The sequence below is a fragment of the Myiozetetes cayanensis genome, unplaced genomic scaffold, assembly GCF_022539395.1.
Source record: "Myiozetetes cayanensis isolate MyiCay16 unplaced genomic scaffold, myiCay2020 scf3, whole genome shotgun sequence".
NCBI lineage: Eukaryota > Metazoa > Chordata > Aves > Passeriformes > Tyrannidae > Myiozetetes > Myiozetetes cayanensis.
Genome location: NW_026087521.1, coordinates 62,894,889 through 62,916,830, shown reverse-complemented (window position 1 = coordinate 62,916,830; position 21,942 = coordinate 62,894,889). Strand labels below are relative to the sequence as shown.

Here is a 21,942-nt window from a genome sequence, read left to right as displayed (position 1 = left end):
AGGGGTTTCGAGTGATGGCAATTTGTGGTACTGATCTAGGCTGCTTCTTGTTTTTTTTTAATTAATATATGAACTGATGTTAAATAATGAGTTTGTTATATTGAATTTTGTATGTGAAAGGAGAGATGTTTTGTGTGGCTACAGACTTAAAGAAAGTCAAACATCTGGATGTATTAATTGATTTACATGTTACTTTAATTTCTCAAATTAAAGACATACAAATTTATTAAAGCCTCCCTGTCAATGTTGAGTTATTCACATTGGGCTTTTCATTTGTGCTGTTTCAGTTAAACATGTAGGAGAGTTCTTACTCATTAACCTCATCCTGCAAGTAAAGCATGAAAAAGTTGGTTTGGTTTGGTTTTGGGTTTTTTAAAGGTAGTTTCCAAGATCTTAGAAACAGAGTTATGACTTTGAGCGAGTTTCTCTTAATGGAGAAGTGTGAGAGAAAACTGTAGTGCAGGGCAGAGCAGTGGGAACAGCCACTTTCTTGTTGAGACATCATCTGGAGGAGTGGTTTTACAGCTGTGTCTTGTTCAGGCTGCCACTCTCCTGTCTTGTCACTTGTGCCTGTTACCATGATCCAGACAGTGGACTTCTGCTTCCCTCAGGCTGCTCCCAGCTGCTGTGTCCCTGCAAGCTCAGCAGACAAGTAGCTACTGAAACCTGCATGGCAAGTGGGTTTTTTTGTTTCCCTGCAGTACAGCTGGGAAGGGGCTGCCCAGCTTGAGTGAATTTCTGGAGACGGGTAGAAAGTTTATGATGTGTTGCAGAGTAGTGGCTGTAAGTCTTTTTCTGTCATTATTAGTGTGATTGGTTGCTACAATATTGCATCATTTTTTGGAGAGAATAGAAACCCTTGGCAGAGCTTTGTACCACACAAAGATACTGGCAACAGCTGCTCAAAATGTGCAAGTCCTTTCTAGAGTTTCAGGAAAACCCCACCTGGGCTGGCACAGGGAAGTCACTGTTTTGTGGTGGATTTGTCATTTTAGATTTGATTTTCTTTGGATTAAAACCTAGCATTCTGCTTGGCTGCAGAGTGTCCTACCTCCTCTCATAGAAAAGAGCAGAGTGCTGGATGGGCTCCTTCAGAGAGGTCATTGCTGGTTAGAGAGAAATCATGGTCTTGGGAACTCCAGTGGTTCCCAGGCTCCCAAACCCCATCCTCAAAGTTTATCAGTTGGCTGGATCAAGAGTAAGGATCTGGGAAGCCCTGGAGAGATGAACTCCTTAGAGACAAGGTGAGCTGTGGAGTTGGGACTTCAGTGTCCCTTAGGCTTGCCAAGCAGGCTGTGAAGAGGATGGGCAGATGCAGCTGGTGGTGTTGGTGGAAAAGGTGAATTTTTCTGATGTTCCAACTGTGGAACAATGCTAGAAAACAGCTCCGGGAGTGGTGCCAGAAATGCTGTCCCTTTAATGAATCAACTGGCAGTTTGTTTCTAACAAATGCTACTCACCACTGTTCCTTCTTTCCTTGAAGGTACCACTGCCTCTAATTTGATGTGTTATTCCTATGTTTCTTGCCCAGAGGAATTTTGTAGGCCTTTATCAGATGAAATCCTGGTAGGCTTAAAAGCTTAGGAAGACTTATTTGCAGTAAATTTTTAAGTGAAGTATTTCTCTACTTCTCTCTTTGTTTCAAGAAAAATACTCACCTAAATTTTTTAGGCTTCTGCTTTGAAGAATGCTGTCTATTAGCTTGCTAGCAAGTGGCAAACGAGTTTTGTGAAGATGAATATTCCTTTCAAAAGTATCCAGAAGCTTAAAACTTCTCATAAAATATGGTTAATACTCTGAAATGCCCAGGGGATGTAACAGGAATGTAAAGGGCCGCAGCTATGTTGATATAATCGAAAAAATATTTCCTCCGGAATAAATAGAAATGACTCCATCCACATCAATCTGCTGGGCTCAAGCGATTTTGTGCTTGCAGAAGATTTCTCAGTCCTGAACCAGTTACTATCTTATAGGATAATGTAACCCAAAACTGAATGGGAAACTTGCCATATTTCATGGCATAGAGTGAGCTGGCTATGCATCAATGGAGCCTTTTACAGGAATAAATAAGCATGTCAGAACTTAATATGTAAAATGTCTCTTACATTTGAATGGGAACAATACGAAAGTAGAGTATTTTTTCTTCTGAGCCATCTACATTTAAAGTTCTTACAGCTGGGCCAACATTTTCTGATAGAGAGCTTTTCCAATAAAAATGCTGTTTCATGAAAATATAAATTTAATATCAGTTCATTGCTTTTTGAGTTTTTCTTTGAAGTGAAAAGGTTATAAAGGTTTTGGTGGTGCTGTAATATTTCACTGTACTATTTTTTTAATGTAATATTTCAACTGTTAGGTATTTTTTTTTTATCAAGTCCTTTGCCAGCTTTTTATTCCTCAGCCTTTGCATGATTATATTATTCCTCCTTCTATTTTTTCAAGTTTTTGGCTGGCCGAGGGAGAAAATTGCAAAAGAAAAAACCTTTTATGTGGAAATAGTCATTCAGTGTTTCATTTCAGTTCATGAGAACAAAATTTGAAGTTGCAGAGTTCTGTGTGAACCCATAATTCCAGCTGCTGGAAGTGGCTCCTCATAGTCTCCCTCTCTGTGTCATTTCCCCCCTGATATCAAGAATTACATTTTTTTGAAGCAGCAATGAAATGTTACACAGACTGCATTGCATCATCTTTTCCATCCTGGAGAGAAACTGCTAATGGCTCATTGTCAATACCTAAAGGTCAGGAGAAGGTGCAGCTCAGGGATGTGGCTCATCAGAGAAGACAGACTAGCACACAGTGAGGGGGCCCACCTACAGCCCATCTCCCAGCACAGACTAAGCTGCATTGCCTGGAGCTGTTGGATAATGGAGTGTCACTTCAATTAAAATCAGATGTTTCTTGACAGCAGCTTTGTTGTGGTACTTGCTGTGATCTACAGCATTATTTCCCACTCTCAGGAGACAAGAAACGTAGAGTCTACATATAACGGTAGGTGTAGTTTCATCTTAAAAATGAGAGGTTATTCCTACGGCCTACCTACCACTTCTCTAAATCTTTTAATGCAGACTTGGAGTTTCAGTATTAGCCAATAATTTTGGTATGTGTCTGGAGGCACTGAGAGTTCAGAGATGCAGGTGACCCTACTACAGTCAAGATCAGCGTCTTGGTTGGGTAAACATCTTGAATAGCCAGGCTGCCATGTCTCATGTTGGCCACTGAAGGTCATGGAAACTTGTTGATGTATTTCCTCTCCACTGTGGACCAGCTGTTATACAGAACAGAGCATTGTGTGTTGGGGAGTGTCCCTGGTGGGACAGAGACATACACCCTGCTTGCTCTCCAGTCTGGAAGTTTAGCCGTGCAGTTCTGGTCCTCTTGAGTTGCACTGAGGCAGGACAGAAGGCATGATTAGCATTTTCCACCCTTTGCCATCTGACTAGAATGGAAGAAACCAGGTTTTCATATAATCCTGTAGTAATTTTTAGATGCTATGAATAAGCATGATGTAACCACAGGAGGAGCTGGGATGTAACTCAAAACCATGTGAGAGAAACTTGAGCTAATACTCATCTGCTTTTGAGTTACAGAATAGAACAAGCCCCAGTTTCAAATGGTTTTTTAGGGTATTTTTTCTCTTCTTCCTGTCTTTTTCTTCCTCAGAGTTTCAAAAGCAGATTTCAGACTATCTTTAGCATTAGAGGGGAAAAACACCTCACCCAAGAATTCAGTTATTAATGCAAATAATTGATTTTTGTTGCTTGTTGGCTAAAGCCTATAGCAAGGAAGAGCTGAGGTGAATTTTTGAGATCTCCTTTCCCTATCCCCCAAAGGGGGAAAAAATAGTTAAATCAAATGTAACTCTTCACTCTACCACGCAAAGTATTGGTTTAGATGGTAGAGGTCTTGAATACAATACAAAAGACATTTCAAATGTTATACTTCAGCTTTTTAATTTGGCAAACTGGAAAATATTCAGTTTTGTTGTATTTCACCTGAAGCAGTTAGACACATTTGGTACCAATAAATTATGTCAAATTACTAAAATATGATTCCACAGCTGATCAGATCCCTTCTAAAGTTTCACCTGCAGTATGCTGTCAGCCAGAAAGAGTGGCTACTTGCACTGAGCTTCTCATGAATAGTCATCAGAAATGGTGTTGGAGAAATCCAAAAGAAAAAACTGCAGGCCACAAACAAATCTGGGAGAGGTGACATCTGTTTCTGGATACCTTGTGATCAGGAGAAAGGTGATATTTTTCAAATTACACATATATAATATAGATATTTATTTGAATTCTTATCCTTAATATAAAGGCAGGCAAAAAGTTAGTTGCTCTAATTGCAACTGTAAGATGGGGACATTCTCTGACATTTTCTGTGTTTCCTGGATGGTGTATTGGGTAACAGTGAATTATTTGATGATCGTGCTGTGTGATTTGTGGTTTTCATTCAGGGTGCCTGTTAGATTCTGGGAACTTGTTTGGTTTTTCTTGGTTGCTCACAACATTCTTCATTTGGGCAGAGATTGTAGTGTCCCTCTCTGATGGAGCTACTGGTGCTATTTCAAAGCAAATTCCCTGGTCTTAGAGTTTATAACCCACAGCCAGTAGAATAATTTGTAGTTATTTCAGGGAAATAATTCCAATTTGGAAAGGGAGTTTGGTGTAGAGTCTACAGGCTTTTTATCCCTTACTGCATGCTGAAAATAATAGGAAAAACATTCTCATCCTGAGGAAGAAAATGACTGTTTGGTTCCAGCAAAAGGTGAGGCCTAGGAGCAATAAGTTCTGGGAAAGGTTAGGTGGGAGCACAGCTGCTCTGCAGCTGCAGGGTGGAATGTGAAGCTACAGCTGTGTAAAGAACAGGAACCCCTTTCAGAGGACCACGTTACCTTGATTTACCAACACTCTGAGTTGCTGGACTGATCTTAAACCCAGGTGATCCAGACATTGTGCGTAAAATGGGAAGCCACCTGAAGTGAAGTGGGCTGGGATCTGATGGACTGCAGTGCTGCCAGGAATTATTGCCTTTTGAATTATTGCCTTTGGTGTTGACTTTGGAAGCGCTTTGTTAATTTCTTGCTAGCAATCTAACTTATGGAAGTCCTCTGCTCACAGGAATGCTCTTTATCTAGTAACTGCTTGGAGAAATACACTGAAATATTGGCTGTTACGTGTGTCCTGGTATTTTTCCTTAATGTCTTGGATAGGGACATGAAGTTCCTGTAGACTAAACATTTATTGAGCATCTTTTTTATCTATTTCTATTAATTCTACTCTCTAAACTGTACCTATCTGACTGCATTTGAGTTGTATTTAATTAGGATTTGGGGGAATTTCTGGATGCTGTCCTGTTTCTTCTTTTTTTTCTTCCTTTATTTCTCCCTTCCCCCCCATGCATACTATAATGCAAACTCAGTTTGTGATTTGGGCTACATTTATTTATTCAAACTGAAAATGTAATTAATAAGCATTAATAAGAATAATAATTAATAAACATTAATTATTGCATACATGGGAAAGCATACTGTATACTAAAAGGTGAAGAGATAGTTAAATCTTGTGAAGTAATACTTGTGTGTTAGGAAAGCAACTAATAAGAGCTCTTTTGAATTATTTAAGCAATTGTATCATATAGTGCCTTTTGTAAACTGGGAGATGGAATACTGTCTGTAGAGACCTGACAAACTGTGCTCTTTTGGAGCTTGAGTCTTCCCTTCAGTCCTAGATAATCTCTAGCCATTGGCATCCGGGGTGATTGAAATAAAAAATGTGGCCTAATATTTAGTTAAGTGAAACTCCAGCCCTCACTTTGATTCCGTGCTGACTAATTAAAAATCGTGTAATTGGGCCATTTTGTGCAGCCTGTTAGGGGACTGGAATAGGGCATCATCTGTTCTAGCTGGTCAGTTAAACAAAAGCCGTGGTCCATCTGGCACTGCTCCATAGGGATGAGATGCAAACATGCCTGATGGTGAAAATCAAAATTATACCAAAAGGACTGAGATGGAATGTGTATGGTTTGAAATAATTAACTGAAGGATGAGCAACATGCTGTCATTGAAGTGAGTTGAGACAGACCAAGAGGTTGCTTTCTGTCCCTGTTGATCGTCACTGGATGCGGGCCTTGGTCTCTGTGGGCTCACTGAAATGTCTTCAGCCAAGCTGCCAAGCCAGGCTGTCTTGGGTGAGCCTCATTTTTCTGGAGTTTATCTGCAATAATGCACATGCCAAATTGGCTTTATATCAGTCGGTGCAAATACATAAATAGATGCTGACCTTTCCAAATGTAACAGAGAGGAAGGGAAGGACTAGATCTGCCTGCAAAGTGTCAGTTTGGCCCGCAGGCAGAGAAAGAGGAGCGGCTGTCCTAAGTCAGCCTTTCTATTTCAAATCTAAAGTGACTGAGCATCCATCATTCTCTTTCCTAGGTAATACAAGAGCTGATCCAATGCCTTTGCCAGACAAACCCTTTTGCATTTGTGGATTCAGACCCCCTTCCCCTCCCCGGCCCCAGATCAATCCCACATCTGTTTGGGGCTTTAGGGATAGGAAAGTGGGGAAGAGCAATTGTGGTCCAGCTACTGTGATGTTATGGGTACTGAGCTGTACAAAAAGAACTGTGAAATCCTGGGGGATTGTTGTGGAGCCACCTGAGACAGAAGGAACATGGGATATTTTCAAGGGGATAATTTGACCATGAAGGTGTTGCAACATGCGTTGATTTTATATTTGGAAAGTGCTTCAAAGATCTTATTTAATTCCTGTTGGTACTTGGGGCTGTACAGGCAAAATGGAAACCTGTACACCGAGCAGCTGCTGGCTGTGAAGTGGCCATGGCAGGGCTGGAGACAGGGAAAAGGCTGAGCAGTGTGGCAGTGGTGCTGTCCCAGGGAGGGAGGGAAGGGGAACTGTGGAAGGGCAGAGGCAGCAAGGATCTCACGGCACAGTGGGCACTTGCACACGTTTCTACTCATTAGCTGCACAAGTGAAATGTTCTACCTTGAGTAACGTTCCTACAGTACCTACAAGTCACAGCTACAGATGTTGTGCTGTGGGATGGTAAAGTACAGAGCAAAAAGGCTGACTAGAAGAAGAAGAAGTGGGCAGCACGGCAAAGATGGACAGCGAGGCTCTACTTCTTCCCTGGAAATTTTATGGGCTTTTTAGTCAACGTTCCCCTGCTTATGGGGACATAAAATTGCTGCTTTAGAAGCAAGAATTGTTGTAACCAAAAGAATAATTAAAGGAAGTGGTCACAGATGAGAAGTGACAGGAATAGCAGACTTTTGATGGCTATGAGTAACTACATGGCATAGGACCTGCCTGGCCGAGGGTATAAAAGTAGAAATAAGAGTGGGATGTAGTCTGCCCAAAGCCAACACAGGTTTGTTTGGTTTGTTTTATTGTAGTTTTATATAACTGATAAGGTGCTAAAAGGACTCTGTGCAGGGGATTTTCTGGCAGTGAACTCGTTTCTATACCAAGACTTCCACCTACAGGTGCAATGATACCTTTGCTTCTTGGGTAAACTTCATCCTTTATATCCTGACCACTTGTTGGCCTTTCCTATTATCTATGAATTCTATTATTAAAGTTCATCTTGTTGAGTTTAAAGACTTTTTACTATATGTGGGACTATATATTTGAATTATGAAATTATCACAGTGCATTACGTTCATTTTCTGTATGAAGTACTTAGCTTTTTTGGTGAGATACTTCTTAAAATAGGCTTAATACCCATACTGGTTTATTTGAGGCATAAGTTTAGTTCCATTTCATGCCTGGCTCTTACCATGTGGCAGAAGAATGAGTAGGAATTGATGGAACGTTACATACTTCTATTTTTCATACAGTTGTTTGGTTTCTTTCTGTGGCTCAGGGAAGTTTTACTGGAGTGAGACAGGATATTCGATTATGTTGAGAAGGTATTTCATCTGTAGCAAAGATATAGCCCCACTTTCTCCTACGTGTTCCTAAATATAGGTGGAAGTGTGACTTAGTGAGGTGTGCAGGCTTGGAGTAAGTCAAGGAAGGTTATGACACTGCAGAAGCTATTAAGAAAGGATAGCCCAGTTACAAATCTTGTAGGAGGATTAAATAGTGACTTTCAATAGATCCTTTATGTCTTCGTGCTTAGGGGGGAGTATAAGCCCAGTTTTATGTTTGATGAGAACTCTGCTGCATTACAGTTCAGGAATTGACTTACGTAGCCAGGCATGGTTTGTTTAGAGCCCTTACAACCTGATAGGGCATGTAGGAGAAGGGCTGTGGTTCTCTTCTGGAATAACTTTTATCATCTGAATCATTCCCATGAAGCAGGCATTGGCATCCAGATGACATTTTGGACATTGGAAAAGTATTACAGTAGTGGTTTTCTTCCATCACAAGGCACCAGACAAATCCTATGATGCTGGATGTGCAGGTTGCTCGGATCAAGAATCCATGCTGTTTTTTCCTTCTTGATCTACAGAGCTTATGCTTTCTTAGGGTCTTTAAGGAGAAATTCGACAATTAAATCTGTGGTGTGGATTGTCTACTGGCCAGTAACTACCAATCTGAGGTGACTTTGACGTGTGGCAGCTAAAGGGTTAGTCTGTAGTGTCAGGCAAAGGCAAGATAATTGAAAATAGTGGCATCTTTACAGCTGAAATGAGCCAAAATATGACATTTAATGGCCTTGTGAATTTGGACTTGTGTAATATAACTGTGAAGCCCAAATGCAGAAAGAAATAGATCTTTCCAGTGCAGAGATGGTATCTTCTTTTTTTTTTTTTACCTTCTTCATCTATAATTTTCTTTTTAAAGACTGTTTCAGACACTGATGCAAACTGTGGGCATTTGGGGCTGGGGACATTTGGCAGTGCTGGTGGCTTAGGCTCATTGGCTTTAGTCCAGTCCATCAGTCCCGTGAAGACTGCTGCTTAAATTTGCAGGATATTTTTGGGTAGGGTACAATATATCCAGCACAACTGTGCACACTTTCCTTGGGTGAGCCCCTGATATGCAAGTTGAAAGTCCGTTATGAAAACCTGTGAGCAGGGTGAGGGTGGAAGTTTAAGGTTTCTGCATGCTGTCTTAATATTGCCTCATGGAAGTGCAGACTCCAACGACTGTGTTTTTCTCAGTGTAGAATTTACTGGTCAAATGTTCTCTGATTTCAGAACCTCTCAATGGACACTGGATCCAGATGATCATTTGTTTGGGAGGAAATTACGTTTTATAACACATATTAGAGCTCTTTGAGACCTGAAATGTTTTTTAGGAGCTCCCAAGTCATGCAGGTGCATTTGGGAGCCTTCATTCTCTGGCCTGGCAATTGTGTGATAGGTGAAGAGCAAAAGTTGCACGTGATATAACTTGGTGATGTAACACATGATGTTACACGTAGCTTTTCCCTTTGCCCCTTTGGATTTTATTAAAAGGCTTTTTTTAATGAGTAAATTATCCATCTCAGTGTGAAGGAGTAAAAGAGTTGTTATCTAATTAACTTGTTGTGAACCAGCTCTTGCAAGTCAACTGCCTTAATAATAGAGTAGCACCGTTGTCCACCAGCTGCTGTTCTAACTTCCTAGCATAAGATCTGTATGGCTAAGTGTGAACAAATAAAGACCATAATTCCTCACACGCTGTGCTTGAAAAGTGTGGGATTAGGGGGTTTGTTTTAAGACAAGGTCTAGATTCAGAGAGCAATTTAAACACAGGGTATTGCACTGAACTATGGATGTGTCGCTGCCCTGTGATGGGGCTATCACGTGCCTTGTGATGGGGCTATCTGGGGAGTCAGTCAGTCAGATAGGGATAAATGTACTGTGTAGCACTGATACACCAGTTTCCCATGTGTATAACATCTCTTTACTTACAGTTTTATGAAGTGTGACCAAAGTGTTTGCAACCTATTAAGACCCACGGTAATGAGGCTTTCCCACAGCGACCAAAGGGAGGAAGTCAGTGCAGTGAAGGTGATCACGGTGATGCTGGTGTTAGTGCAGCCTTTGGTGGTGTGCATGGGCAGGCAGCTCCCTGGAGATCCCTCCTCACTCATTTTTACTGTATCCCCTCACTGATTCTGTTCTGTCTAGTTAAAAATACATCCTAGCTAGCAGCAGATATATGCTGGGGAATGCCCAGCACCCACACGTGGTGACTGGGAGCTTCATAGAATCATTACTGTTGGAAAAGACCTCCAAAATCATTGAATCCAACCTCTGACTGACCACCACCTTGCCTACTAAACCACAGCACTAAGTGCCACATCGAGTCATTCCTTGAACACTTCCAGGGATGGTGACTCCACCACCTTCCTGGGCAGCCCATTCCAATGCTTAACCACCCTTGCAGTGAAGAAAATCTTCTTGATGTCCAACCTGAACCTCCCCTGGCACAGCTTGAGGGCATTTCCTCTTGCCTTGTCACTAGTTGCCTGGGAGAAGAGGCTGACCCCTGCCTTGCTACAACCTCCTTTCAGGTGTGTTTGTTAGCTCCATCCCTCTACCTGCTGTACTTGGACAAGAAGCTCCAGCTATAAGACAAAAAACTTCCGCTGTGGCCCCTCCACTGAACAACACCAAAGTAAAATTAACACCTGTTTTCACACAGCTGCCTTTCCACTCATAAGGCTGCACGAAGAAATGCATTAAATCACACCACATAAGCCGTAGGTATCACACTATTCATGATTTTACTTTTTACACAGGCCTTTAGGGGAAAAGCCTTGTACCTTTCCAGGGGGATTCGCTAGGTAATGCTACACCAAAACACAGGGGCACTGTCAGCTTATTCTGGTGATATTGTAGTGAAACCTGTGCCAAGTCATTGTCTGGAGAGGATGCTCAGAGGGCACTGACCTCTTGTCTCTGCCTCATGGCAGACAGCTCTGCCTGGGCTGTACCAAACGTCATAGAATGCTTCGTTTTGGAAGGGATCTTAAAGATCATCTAGTTCCACACCCCGTGCCAGGGGCAGGGATGCCTTCCTCTAGACCAGATTGCTCAATGCCCCATCCAACCTGGCCTAGAACGCTTCCAAATATGGGGCATCCACAGCTTCTCTGGGCATCCTGTTCCAGGGTCTACAGTAAAAAATGTCTTTCTAATATCTAATCTAAATCTACTCTCATTCAGGTTTTATCAAACATATTTGCCTAATAATTTTTTACAGCTTCCAGAAATGGAAATTCCATGGCCCACTAGGCAAGCCAGTCTAATACATTGCTGCCCTTATGCATATTTCCTGACATCTAACTTGAAATTCCCCCTTGGCTATAATTTAAGAGATGTTTTCTTCTTATCTTTTCCACATATGACTGCTATCAAGTCTCCCCACAGTCTTTTTCTCTAGGCTAAACAACCACAAGTCTTTTAATGACATAGTTTTTTCTAGACTTCTGAATATTTTTTGGTTTTCTAGTGCTCTGTAAGGAAGATACGTGACAATTAACTATGTGGTGCCCTCTGAAATGTATATTCAGACTTCCCCTTTGGAGATGGCATAAATCCCATATCCTTTAGAAGGCAGAGCTTAATGTTGCCTTTCAGTGTGAATGAGCTGGTGTTTAGAGTTGCTCATTATTCCTGTAGCCAGGAGATCACTGAATGTTGTTATTAATGAGGCAAACTTAGTGTCCCAACATACATGCTTGTCTTTCCTCCCTGTTAATGTGCACCAAGGACTGAGCAGGGAAGGAAGCTCAGGTCTCTCCTCCTGGAGTGAGATCTCTGTGTGCTGCATTCACAGCTCTGACAGTCTGATTCAGCTAATCTTGCCCATCTTTCTGCCTCAGTGAACTGAATGTACTTCACGTAGCTGGAGACAGACAGATGGACAGTGGTGAGCTCTCTCTCTCCAGGGTGCACAGTGGAGATTGCACGAAGCTGCTATTGTACATCTTTATTTCTCAGTGTATAGAGCCAAGCTGAGTTAGCCCTGCCTGCAGGGCATGAAGTAATACCAAGCAGCCCTTTCTCTCTGTTGATGATTTTTAACAAGATGGTGAATATGGCTTGAACAGATAATGTGTAGTGCATTCTGGTTTTGAGGCTGGTTGACGTATTTATAGGCTAATTCATTAACAGGTATTCCTTCATCCAGACCATCTCCAGCCTTTTCCTTAACCTAAGACTTCCTGTGTTGTCTCACTTCCCTTCCCTTGTGTCAGGGCTTGGAATGTGCACAGTGTAGCTTGTTATTCAGGAGCAATGCTGCAAATTTCAGTGTTAGGACTAGGCTCAATAGGAGACAGTTTAATAAAAGGAGACAATAAATGCAAAGGCTACACAGATCAATTCTGTGATCCAGTATTATGCCAGAAGAAATGAGAAAACCAAAGATAAATAATCCTTGATATGAGTATGATGCTCTTTATAACAGTTCCCTCAAGCACTTTACAGTAATTCAAATTCAATGTATGGTGTTACTGCACAGCTAAATCTATGCCTAGAAATCTCAGGAGACAATTAAAATGAGGGTTTCTGCAAAGGGAGTTTGTGGAGAGGAAATACTGCAAAACCCTTTTTCCCACACAATAAACAGACAGAGATGCTGAACCCTTATTCCTTTTGCTTCACAGACAAAATCTTGGAAGAGACCTAGAAAGCCCCTCTCGTATTTGGGGCAGTAAATGAATACAGCAGAGAGGAGCTCTTCTCCACCCTGTGACATTGAGCAAGATCTTTGAAAACTGGAACTATGTCATTTAAGCTCACCAGCACTGCTTTCTTGGCTCTGGTCTTGGTGGACATTATGCAGTTCCAAGCCCCCAGTTTAGGATCTGTCTTCCAAGGGATACCCAGCGCTGGCATCCCCTCATCCTAGCGTGGCTGTGGCTGTGGTTGGCACAGTGGTTGCATTCCTCTTTTCACTGTGGTCACTAAGCAGGAAAATGTGGGTGCACCGAGAGAATCTGTGCTGGGGAAACGAGTAACAAGCTCTGTGGTAAAATAGGTGAAGTGAAGCCTGGTCACACCCACGTCAAGAACAGCATTCCAGTTGACTTGAGCATGGTCAGGATTTAGCCAACACTACCCTCTTGCTGAGTACAGCTCTGCTAGGGACTCATAATTTTGGTATTGTGACTTCTGCTTGGGTAACAAAGAATTTCTATCTTTTTTTCAGTTTCTTGGCCTTTATTAGCCGTTGTTTTCATGCGCTGAATGAGTTGTCTTCTTCATCTAGTCTGATTGAGAAATACCTAATTATACCCCTTAAGACAGACTCTGAGGGAAAAGGCAAGGCAAATTCGAAACAGCTGCTCAGACAAGATGACCGAGTGGAAGAAGTGTGGAGATGTGTGTGTGTGTGTTGGTTTCCTGATGTAGTAATAGAAACTCTATTTTCTCCAGCTTTTTCTTGAGAGAGGATCAGATCCAGTCAACTTCAGGTATGAATTTACCCCAAGTTGTCAGCAAGGTGCCTGGGTAGTCCCCATGCTTTGCGAATTTCAAATTGAATGTCTGGTCGCTTGAGAACAGACCATCTGAGAGATGAAGAAGTTGTAGAGAAAACCCATATAGTGATAATTACCAATGGTGTTTTCCCTTTAGAGTTTGATATCTGCTACCGTGGAGCATTTGTAAGGCTGAATACTTTTCTGAAACCTGCTATTATGAGAAGCCTACAAAATAAATAACTTTTTCAGCGTAGATCAGAAACTTGCTTTTTGTGATTTCATTGTGATTTGTCTTCATTCGTCCAACATGAAAGGTGTAGATGCAAAGTTAGAAAGTGGTTGGGTTCATTCTACTCCAGAGTAAATTGGATTATTCCTGCTTGCTTCATTATTAGCATTTTGATCCTGCAAGGAGCATAGCTGGGGAACTCCTTATTCACAGTAATTAGCTATGCAAGATATAATATCTAGTTTTATTCTTTTAAATATAAGCTTTCAAACCCTCTTTCCATTTTTCCTGCACTCTGAAGTTTGATACGGCAATTACCTCCGTGCAGTATTACTCTTCCTAACCATGTAAACTTGATTTTCACACTGATTTGGTTTGTAAAATTCATGTTAATAACTATGTTTCTGCTATCCTTTTTCCTTCCTTTCCCCTACTTGTGAGTATTGCTGGGTCTGCGTTTTAGGTAACGTTGCACTTTATTCTCTTTGCCAGCTTTAGCTGAGGGTAATACTTGCCCTGAGTAAGGGGACCTGAAAGGTCAGTTTGACTTGGAGGGACCTTAATGGGATAGATGTGACCCCCTCTGGTTTGGTGATTCCAGCAAAGTGCTGGGGGGAGCTGGAGCAAAGGGGATCTGGTGTAACAGGCTGTCTGTGAGTACCTCTATCGAGTCACTTAACTTGAAGTTATTTACAGAAATGTGCACTTGCAAAAATATCACCATTTTTACTTACCAGAGCTGCTTCTTCCATATCCCCAAGGTTTATCTCCCCACTGAAGGTCACAAATTTTCATTCCTTCAGAGCACCTTCAGCTACAGAAAAGCAAGTTGGACTGTGTGTTGTCTTACTCCTGACTAACATCACCAGCTTAATTGGATTTTTATCATGCATTTGTCACGAGTTAATATTTTCCATGACTCTGTTATCCTTCCTTCTTCATGGAGCTGACAACATACAAGGCAAAATCAAACCTGTACAAAATCAAACCAGATTTGCTAAGGGACCTGACAGAGGTCTTGATTTCAGAAGTTACATGTTCTCATAGTAGGTACTTTGTCTGTAAATCTGTAGGAGCAAAACTCTGTCTTGTCAGTTGGGACAGGATCATTCTGTGCCTAAGCTGAAATTTGAGCTGGTGCCTGACTGAGGAAAAAATGTAATACCACAGTAAATAGACCATTTGTTGATAGCAGCAGCTATTTTGACAATACAGAAGAATGGTGAACTAGCACGTACACTATACTGAAGGTGTATTTGTGATTGATCCTGTTATGGTTTAAGAGGGTGAGAGGAAATCAGTGTTTTTTCAAAACTCACTCATTTACAGTGGGCTTCTGTGTTGGCTCTTGTCAAAGACATCTGCTACCCACAGCATCCCTTTGAATCAGTGTCCCCTTCTCTGGTGGAGAACGATGACAGCTCCCCAGTCTGCTGCTTCAGTTCTTTATCCTGCTTTTCCCACTGCATTCTTATCTCTGAGATCTTCCCCATGTAGTCCCCAGGCCTCCCCACCTGCTGCTATTCTTCAGTCTTTATTAGCATCTCTTTCTGGTTGGCTTTTTAATCACAGTTAGGGGATCAGTTGATGCCCCCATTAATACTTTCTTGGCTGCTGTCATGTTCACATTGTGTGGAGTTCATGCAGCTTAGCACAGACCTGAGAGACAGAGAGTCATTACAGCGACACAGGCGAGCACAGGTCTCGTTTTGCACCTGCTTCACAGCAGTGTAAAACGCCTCTGGCTTCTCTGCTTTATCCCGCTGCGGGGATTTGAATCGTGCATAAAGATGAGACAACCCCCTCCCACGTAAGTGCTGTTCCATTAGTCTGGCACTGGGGTAATTTGCACACCTGGAGTGAAATTCATAGCGGTCTGGAAGTGAATTACGAGTTTTCGTGGTCAATTTTTGAACTGTAAAAGGGTGTGCTCGTGATCAGTGTCGGGTAGGAGCTGCAGTTGCTTTGCTGCTGTGTATTCATTTGTTTTCTAGATGACTTTTTTCTCCCTGTAGTAATACTGTGTACTAATGTTCCCCTGTTATTCTGATAGCTTTGTTGTGGCTTTGAAGGTATAAGAACATAGATAAAACAAGCCTTGTCAGGAGAGGTAATATTTTTTATTAAAGCAAGGTAGGCTTGGCTCTTGCAGCGTGCTCCTTCCCTGCTGATCCCACGAGACAGGTGGATGGGGAAACAAGGAGTCATCTAAGGTGATTAGCAGAACCTAAGTTTGCTGATGACACAAAGCTGGGAGCAGGGGCCAATACCCCTCAGAAGAAACTTGTCAGGCTGGAGAGATGGGCTGAGAAGAACTGTCTGAAGTCCAATAAAGGCAAGTGCAGGGTCCTGCACCTGGAGAGGAATAAGCCCGAGCACCAGCACAGACTGGGGTCTGACCTGCTGGAAAGCAGCCTTGCAGGAAAGGATCTGGGGGTCCTGGTGGACACCCAGCTGTCCATGAGTCAGCAGTGTGTCCTTGTGGACAAAAAGGCCAAGGAGATCCTGGGGTGCATTAGGAAGAGCATTACCAGCAGGTCGAGGGAGGTGATCCTGCCCCTCTGCTCAGTCCTGGTGAGGCCACATCTGAAGTGCTGTGTCCAGTTTTGGGCTTCTCAGTACAAGAGAGACATGGAGCTCCTGGAGCAGGTCCAGCAGAGGGTGACAAAGATGATTAGGGGACTGGAGCATCTCTCTTACAAGGAAAGGCTGGTGGATCTGGGTCTGTTCAACCTTCAGAAGAGGCGAGTGAGAAGGAACCTTGTTAATGTCTATCAGTATCTGAAAGGAGGGTGTCAGAGGATGGACCAGGCTCTGCTCAGTGGTGCCAAGAAATGGGACAAGAGGAAAAGGGCAGAAACTGATGCACAAAATGTTCCACCTGAACTGTGCAGGTGACCATGCACTGGAACAGATTGCCCAGAGAGGTTTTGGAGTCTCCTTCACTGAAGATATTCCAGGACTGTCTGGACACAATCCTATGCCATGTGCTCTAGGATGACCCTACTTGAGCAGGGAGATTGGCCCAGATGACCCACTGTGTTCCCTTCTAACCTTACCTAGCCTGCTATTCTGTAATGTAGGGCAGAACTCCAGTGCAAATAACATACAATATGTGTTATATGTTTGGTTTACCACATCTGAAGGAAAAAGTGCACAATTCTTTAAGGTTTTAAATGCCTGTATGAGGTTTTGGTACATTCTGTATTTCCCTGATCTAAGCCACTGAGTTTCCAGTCCTGTCCAGTATAACTCAGTGGGGAAAGAGGACTTCAGAAGGTTCACTGGTCTTTTTTTTGGTCTTTTAGATTGCTGGACTTTAAGCTCATATCCTAAACTCAATGCTCTAACTTCTGAAATTTAACTGGCTAGTTGCTAAATTTTAGCAAGCAATGTAGTCAAAACAGGCAGGGTATATACCAGTCACAGGCAATATGATGTTTACCTAGCTTCACCTGAATTATGCTTTTCTTTAATCCTCCGTAATTAGAATCTTGTTGTTCATACTTATTTTCTGAAATTTCTTGCAGTGGGAAGTTCTCCATTATGGCATTGCACTATTTTTGTAACAATGTTTTCCTTGCCTGTCTGAACATGCAGCATCCCCTCTTGTTAGACTTCTCCCAAACCCATTATTTAAAAGTATGAACATGTTTCTTTCTTTTGCTCTCTCCTTTTGTTTTTGTGTTTCTTTTTTTGGTCTTTTTTAGATCACAAAAATACCTTGATTCCACTCTCAGTTAACACATTGTGATAATGTTTGTCTGTGGCGTTTTAATTTCATATTATTTTAAAGCTCTACAGATCAGATGTTTTGGAAACTGTATAAATTAATTTTGTTAAATAGCTCATGAACAGGCTGGATGTGGCTCATTTTTGAAATCTCCTTAAAACTTGAGTTAAAAACCCAGAAAATCTGTGATGTGCAGTAGTCCTGATTTGACAGCAGTCCGAAGCAGTCACTTCACAGCCCCTTCCCCTGAAAATTTAAAAACCTTTTTCTATCTTCTGGCAAATAGGCTAACATCCTATTGTACTTTCAAGGAAGCTAAATACTGTACAACTTGCAAAAATGTGACAGGTATGTGTGTGGCTTTGAGTAACCTTACCACCAGAATTCATGGAATTTCTCTTTCAAAAAGCATTTTCTCTGAAATTATGCTTCCAGAGTATTTTTCATTTCACTAGCATACGCCTAACTACCACTCCAAATTTCTGTCAGAAAGAGTAAGTTTAAAAAACACGGGTTTGTACTTTAAAATCTGTCTTTTGATTGCCACGTCTTTATGTTTTGCCTTCAGTGGATTCGAGGGAGAAAAAAGCTGTCTCTGCAAAAATGATGAGCTGAGTGAAAATGATTTTTTACTTTGGCGGTGTGTTAAGAGCAATTTGCACTGTGCTTTGATATTCTCCCCACTCTTTTGGGACTTGCAATAGTTTCCTTTGAATGGAGAAGAGGAACTTTAATTTGAGGGAAGGAACAGAAAATAAATCAATTGCAGTAGAGGCTGCATTTCAGCCTGTGGGTTCTCTGGAGTTCAGAATCCCGTTCCCTGTGCCTGGAGTGCCAAGGAAAGGCTGTTTCTGCAGATCAGATCCCAGGCATGTGTATGATGATGATTATAATTCTATCAGCCACTCTCACTTAACATCTTTCCTTCAGGTGTTTTGACACCTGCAGGTGCCCAGTGCTCTGTGTCGGTGTCTCCAGTGCATCAGCCCTAAAGGCTGCAGGGTTGCACTGGGTGATTCCCCACCCTGCTCCAGTATTGGTGCTTCAGCTGCAGCGTGCCAGTGCTACAAGGCTGCAGTCACCAGCCTACAACATTCACTACCTCTGGATACAAAGGACCCCTCAAGATGAAGCATTTATGATACCCCAGTAACAAGTTGCAGTAATTCGTTGTTGCATCCCAAATATATCTAATTTCTACCATCCCCAGAAGTATAAATGTGGGAATAGAACTGCTGACTTCTCCTGTCAAACTGTGCAGTACCAAAATACATCACTGTAGCTTAAAAGATTGATTTTCAGCAAATTTGCTCCCTCAGTCTACAATGCAGACAAGACATAAAATATATTACCTTACCAAATCACTGAATTGCGTGAACAATTGAAACAGAAATTAAATATAACACACATCCTGAGTGCAGTCAAAATCCTGAGAAGTGCTAGCCATTATCCTATGTTTAAAATTCATAAATAAAATAACCTAAATTTAAAATCCACTGTAGAAAGTATAGATTTTTATGGAGAAAATAATTTAATTTCTATCCCCACAGCTGCTTGGGCAGTTAATTGGATGACTGAGCTTTACTTTTGTGCTTTAGGTTCTTTAAGGCACCGCTGTGGCTGTGCAAATGGATATAAATTACATCAGTGTTTAGAGACAATGAAAGTCGGGATCTCTGGGGTGTCCAGTCAGCTGTGCAGGCTATTACCTCATCTGCTGGGTCAACACTGAGCACTTGCTTCTCTCTTACATTTATCACAAAATCATGGCGGTGTTTTTTTTGTTAATTTTTAGGGTTTGTTGTTTTCCATATTTACTGCTCATGCTCAGCCATTACAGTCTGTAATTGCATTTTTGTTGCTGTACTCTCACTATATGTGTGTGATAAGTATGAATACAAAATTACATAATTAAGCACTTTGGAAGTAACTGACAAGATTGTATCTACCAAGGAAATCTCTCTTGAAAACAGAAGCTTGATATTTCTTTGTGTGTACACGTATTTCTTGTTAGGAATTACAGATTTTGTCTCTGACTAAGGCGTGAGCTTTTCCATTAGAGTCCATCATGTCCAGTAGATCTACAGGCTTCAGCTAAAACCTTTTTTTTCTTATCTGTCTGCCTGTGTGCCTTCACTTTTGGACTACGTTCTTGTAGATAAAGGGAGAAATGCTGAGTGCTGGCTGCCTGAAGTCTTGCATCCTACTATGTGATGCTTTTGGAAAGGCTGTTACTTCACTTTCTACTGTCCCTACGTATGAAACTCTGTGGAGCTGTTCCCTGGGCCACTCAATGGGAAGAGGCAGAGAGCTGTTTGTGGAGAAGTTAACTGTACTGTGAGGTAGTGGATGTGACTGTGAGAGGTTTCTGGGAGGTCCAGGGTGGGATGGCACTTCATGAGGTTTCTGTGGGCATGAGTCACACTGCAGCTTCTGTCTCTCTTTAACAACCTGAGTGCTTAGCAGGCAAGTGCACTTGGGATAAAAAGTCCTAAAGCAGGAGGGAGTGGCTGTCTTGTGTATTGATGACTTGTATATTGATTGCACCATAGTGGAGGAATATGTTGCTGGCAATGAGTCACATTAATAGCATCTGAGGATGTGTTTCATCTCAGCCTCTGGCTGATCTGACAGAGTGCAGCTCCTCCCCTGAAGCACATGGGTTTTGTTCTTGTTCTGTAGTGGGATAAAGTCTGTGGGAATGTAGCAAGCTCACAGGTCTGTGTAGACTCCTATTACATACAAATTACTGCAAGTTCAGTGGAGCTGTAGCGTTTCTTTGATGTAGTGAATTAGGATGTCTGAATTTTAAGTAGGAGTGGGAGAAGTGATTTAAACAAAATACTGTAGCCTGTGACCCACCACTTTGCCAACCTCGTTGTGAAAGACTTGCCCATTTTGAATTTTAATGTAGAATCATTGCTAATTTATCTTCAGCATGGTGTTGTACAACAACCTCCTCTTCACTTCACTGCAATATTTGGAGTGCAGAATCTGCCAGTCACTTGTATCTACAAGTATCCTCTTCAGGCTTAATGAAATCTTGGTGAAAATTTTCACTGCTTAAATGGAAGCTTTGCCACTAGACTATTTTGTGAATGAAAAATGCAGGCCATTAATTCATTAATATCCATAAACTTTTCAGCTGAATCTTAATTAAATTGATGAAAGTTTACAAACTTCACAGGTTTCCAAGATTTTCGTACAAAACCTCAATGAAACATGGTAGTTCTGGTAAGGTTTTTTGGCATTGGGATTTAGCTCTGAAATCAACCAATATGATTTTGAAGGGAAAGTGTCCTGGCTTTGGGTGAGATAGAGTTAATTTTCCTCTTCTTAGCAATACAGTGCTGTGTTTTGGACTGTCAACCTTGGAGGTGTACCAGATGGATAAACTTTATTTTGGACAAGCTTTATTAGGGATGTTTTACATACAGCAGACCAGCTTGTCTGTGTTGGTGGTAGAAACAGTGAAGGTAAATACCCAAATGTTTAATTACTTTCCTAAAGTAAGGGAGAAGCTGAGTAAAAAAGATGAGAATATGGAGGCTGTGGCAGTCCAAGACAGAGTCACATTTGTTCGCGGAGAAAAGAGGTGAAAAGAGTAAGATTTATGTTGAAGGGTATGAAAATGTAATTAGGAGTACAAGAGGGATGCTGTTAAAAGGAATGTTTAATCTACCAGTTCTCTGCATATTCTGAAGTCATTACGCTCTCATTTACTGGGAAAAAAGCACCCAGTGTTGTTGCTAACTTGGTTGTTGGCAGTGGGATGGTCTAATACCTTTCAGGTATTGTGAATGGCGTTGTCAAGAGACCAGCACAAAAATGGAAGATCTAAGAGGTCTGCTTGTGCAGAATCTTTAGGAGTGAAACTAAAACCTGAAAAGAACCTAATCCATCTTTCCAGTCACAGGTCATATTTTAAGAGATTATATCCCTAGGGGAAAAAGCCTTTTCTTTAAGTGTGACATTTTTTTTTAAGCTGGGTATAATTGAGAAGGAATGTAATCTACAACACAATGTCGTTTTACAATTTTTTTTTTTTAATGAAATTGCCCTTTAAAGGCTATCCAGACATGGGTGGAGAGCACCCCATGTCTCTCTTTAATTAGAGCTATCTTCTTAATTGACTGAGATAGCTCTAAAAATAAACTTAGAGATACTGTGGGAAGATGAAACTAGAGGACTGTTATATGTAGTGACAGGACAAGGGGAATGACTTCAAACTGAAAGAGAGAACATTTAGGTTAGATATTAGGAAGAAATTATGTACTGTGAGGGTGGTGAGGCACTGAAACAGTTTGCCCAGAGCTTGACTTCCCATCCCTGGAAGTGTTCAAGGCCAGGTTGGATGGAGCCCTGAGCAATTTGGTCTAGTGGGATGCATCCCTGCCCATGGCAAGGAGTTTGGAACTAGATGATCTTTAAGGTCCCTTCCAACCCAGGCCATCCTGTGATTTTATACTTGTCTTATCAAATGCCAACAACCAACCTGTTGGTTTTGTGTTGTCCTGTGCTCTCTTTTTCCATGAGATTCCTCATGTGAATAAAGAAAGCCAAAGGAAAATTTAGAAGATTAAGTTTGAGGAGT

At 41.6% G+C, this 21,942-nt stretch overlaps 1 protein-coding gene across 1 annotated transcript in view; it reads left to right on the top strand.

Annotated features, from left to right (window-relative positions):
- ST8SIA1 (ST8 alpha-N-acetyl-neuraminide alpha-2,8-sialyltransferase 1) overlaps positions 1 to 21,942 on the top strand; it is a 131,833-nt gene that overhangs the window by 30,280 nt on the left and 79,611 nt on the right. The window lies entirely within an intron of this gene.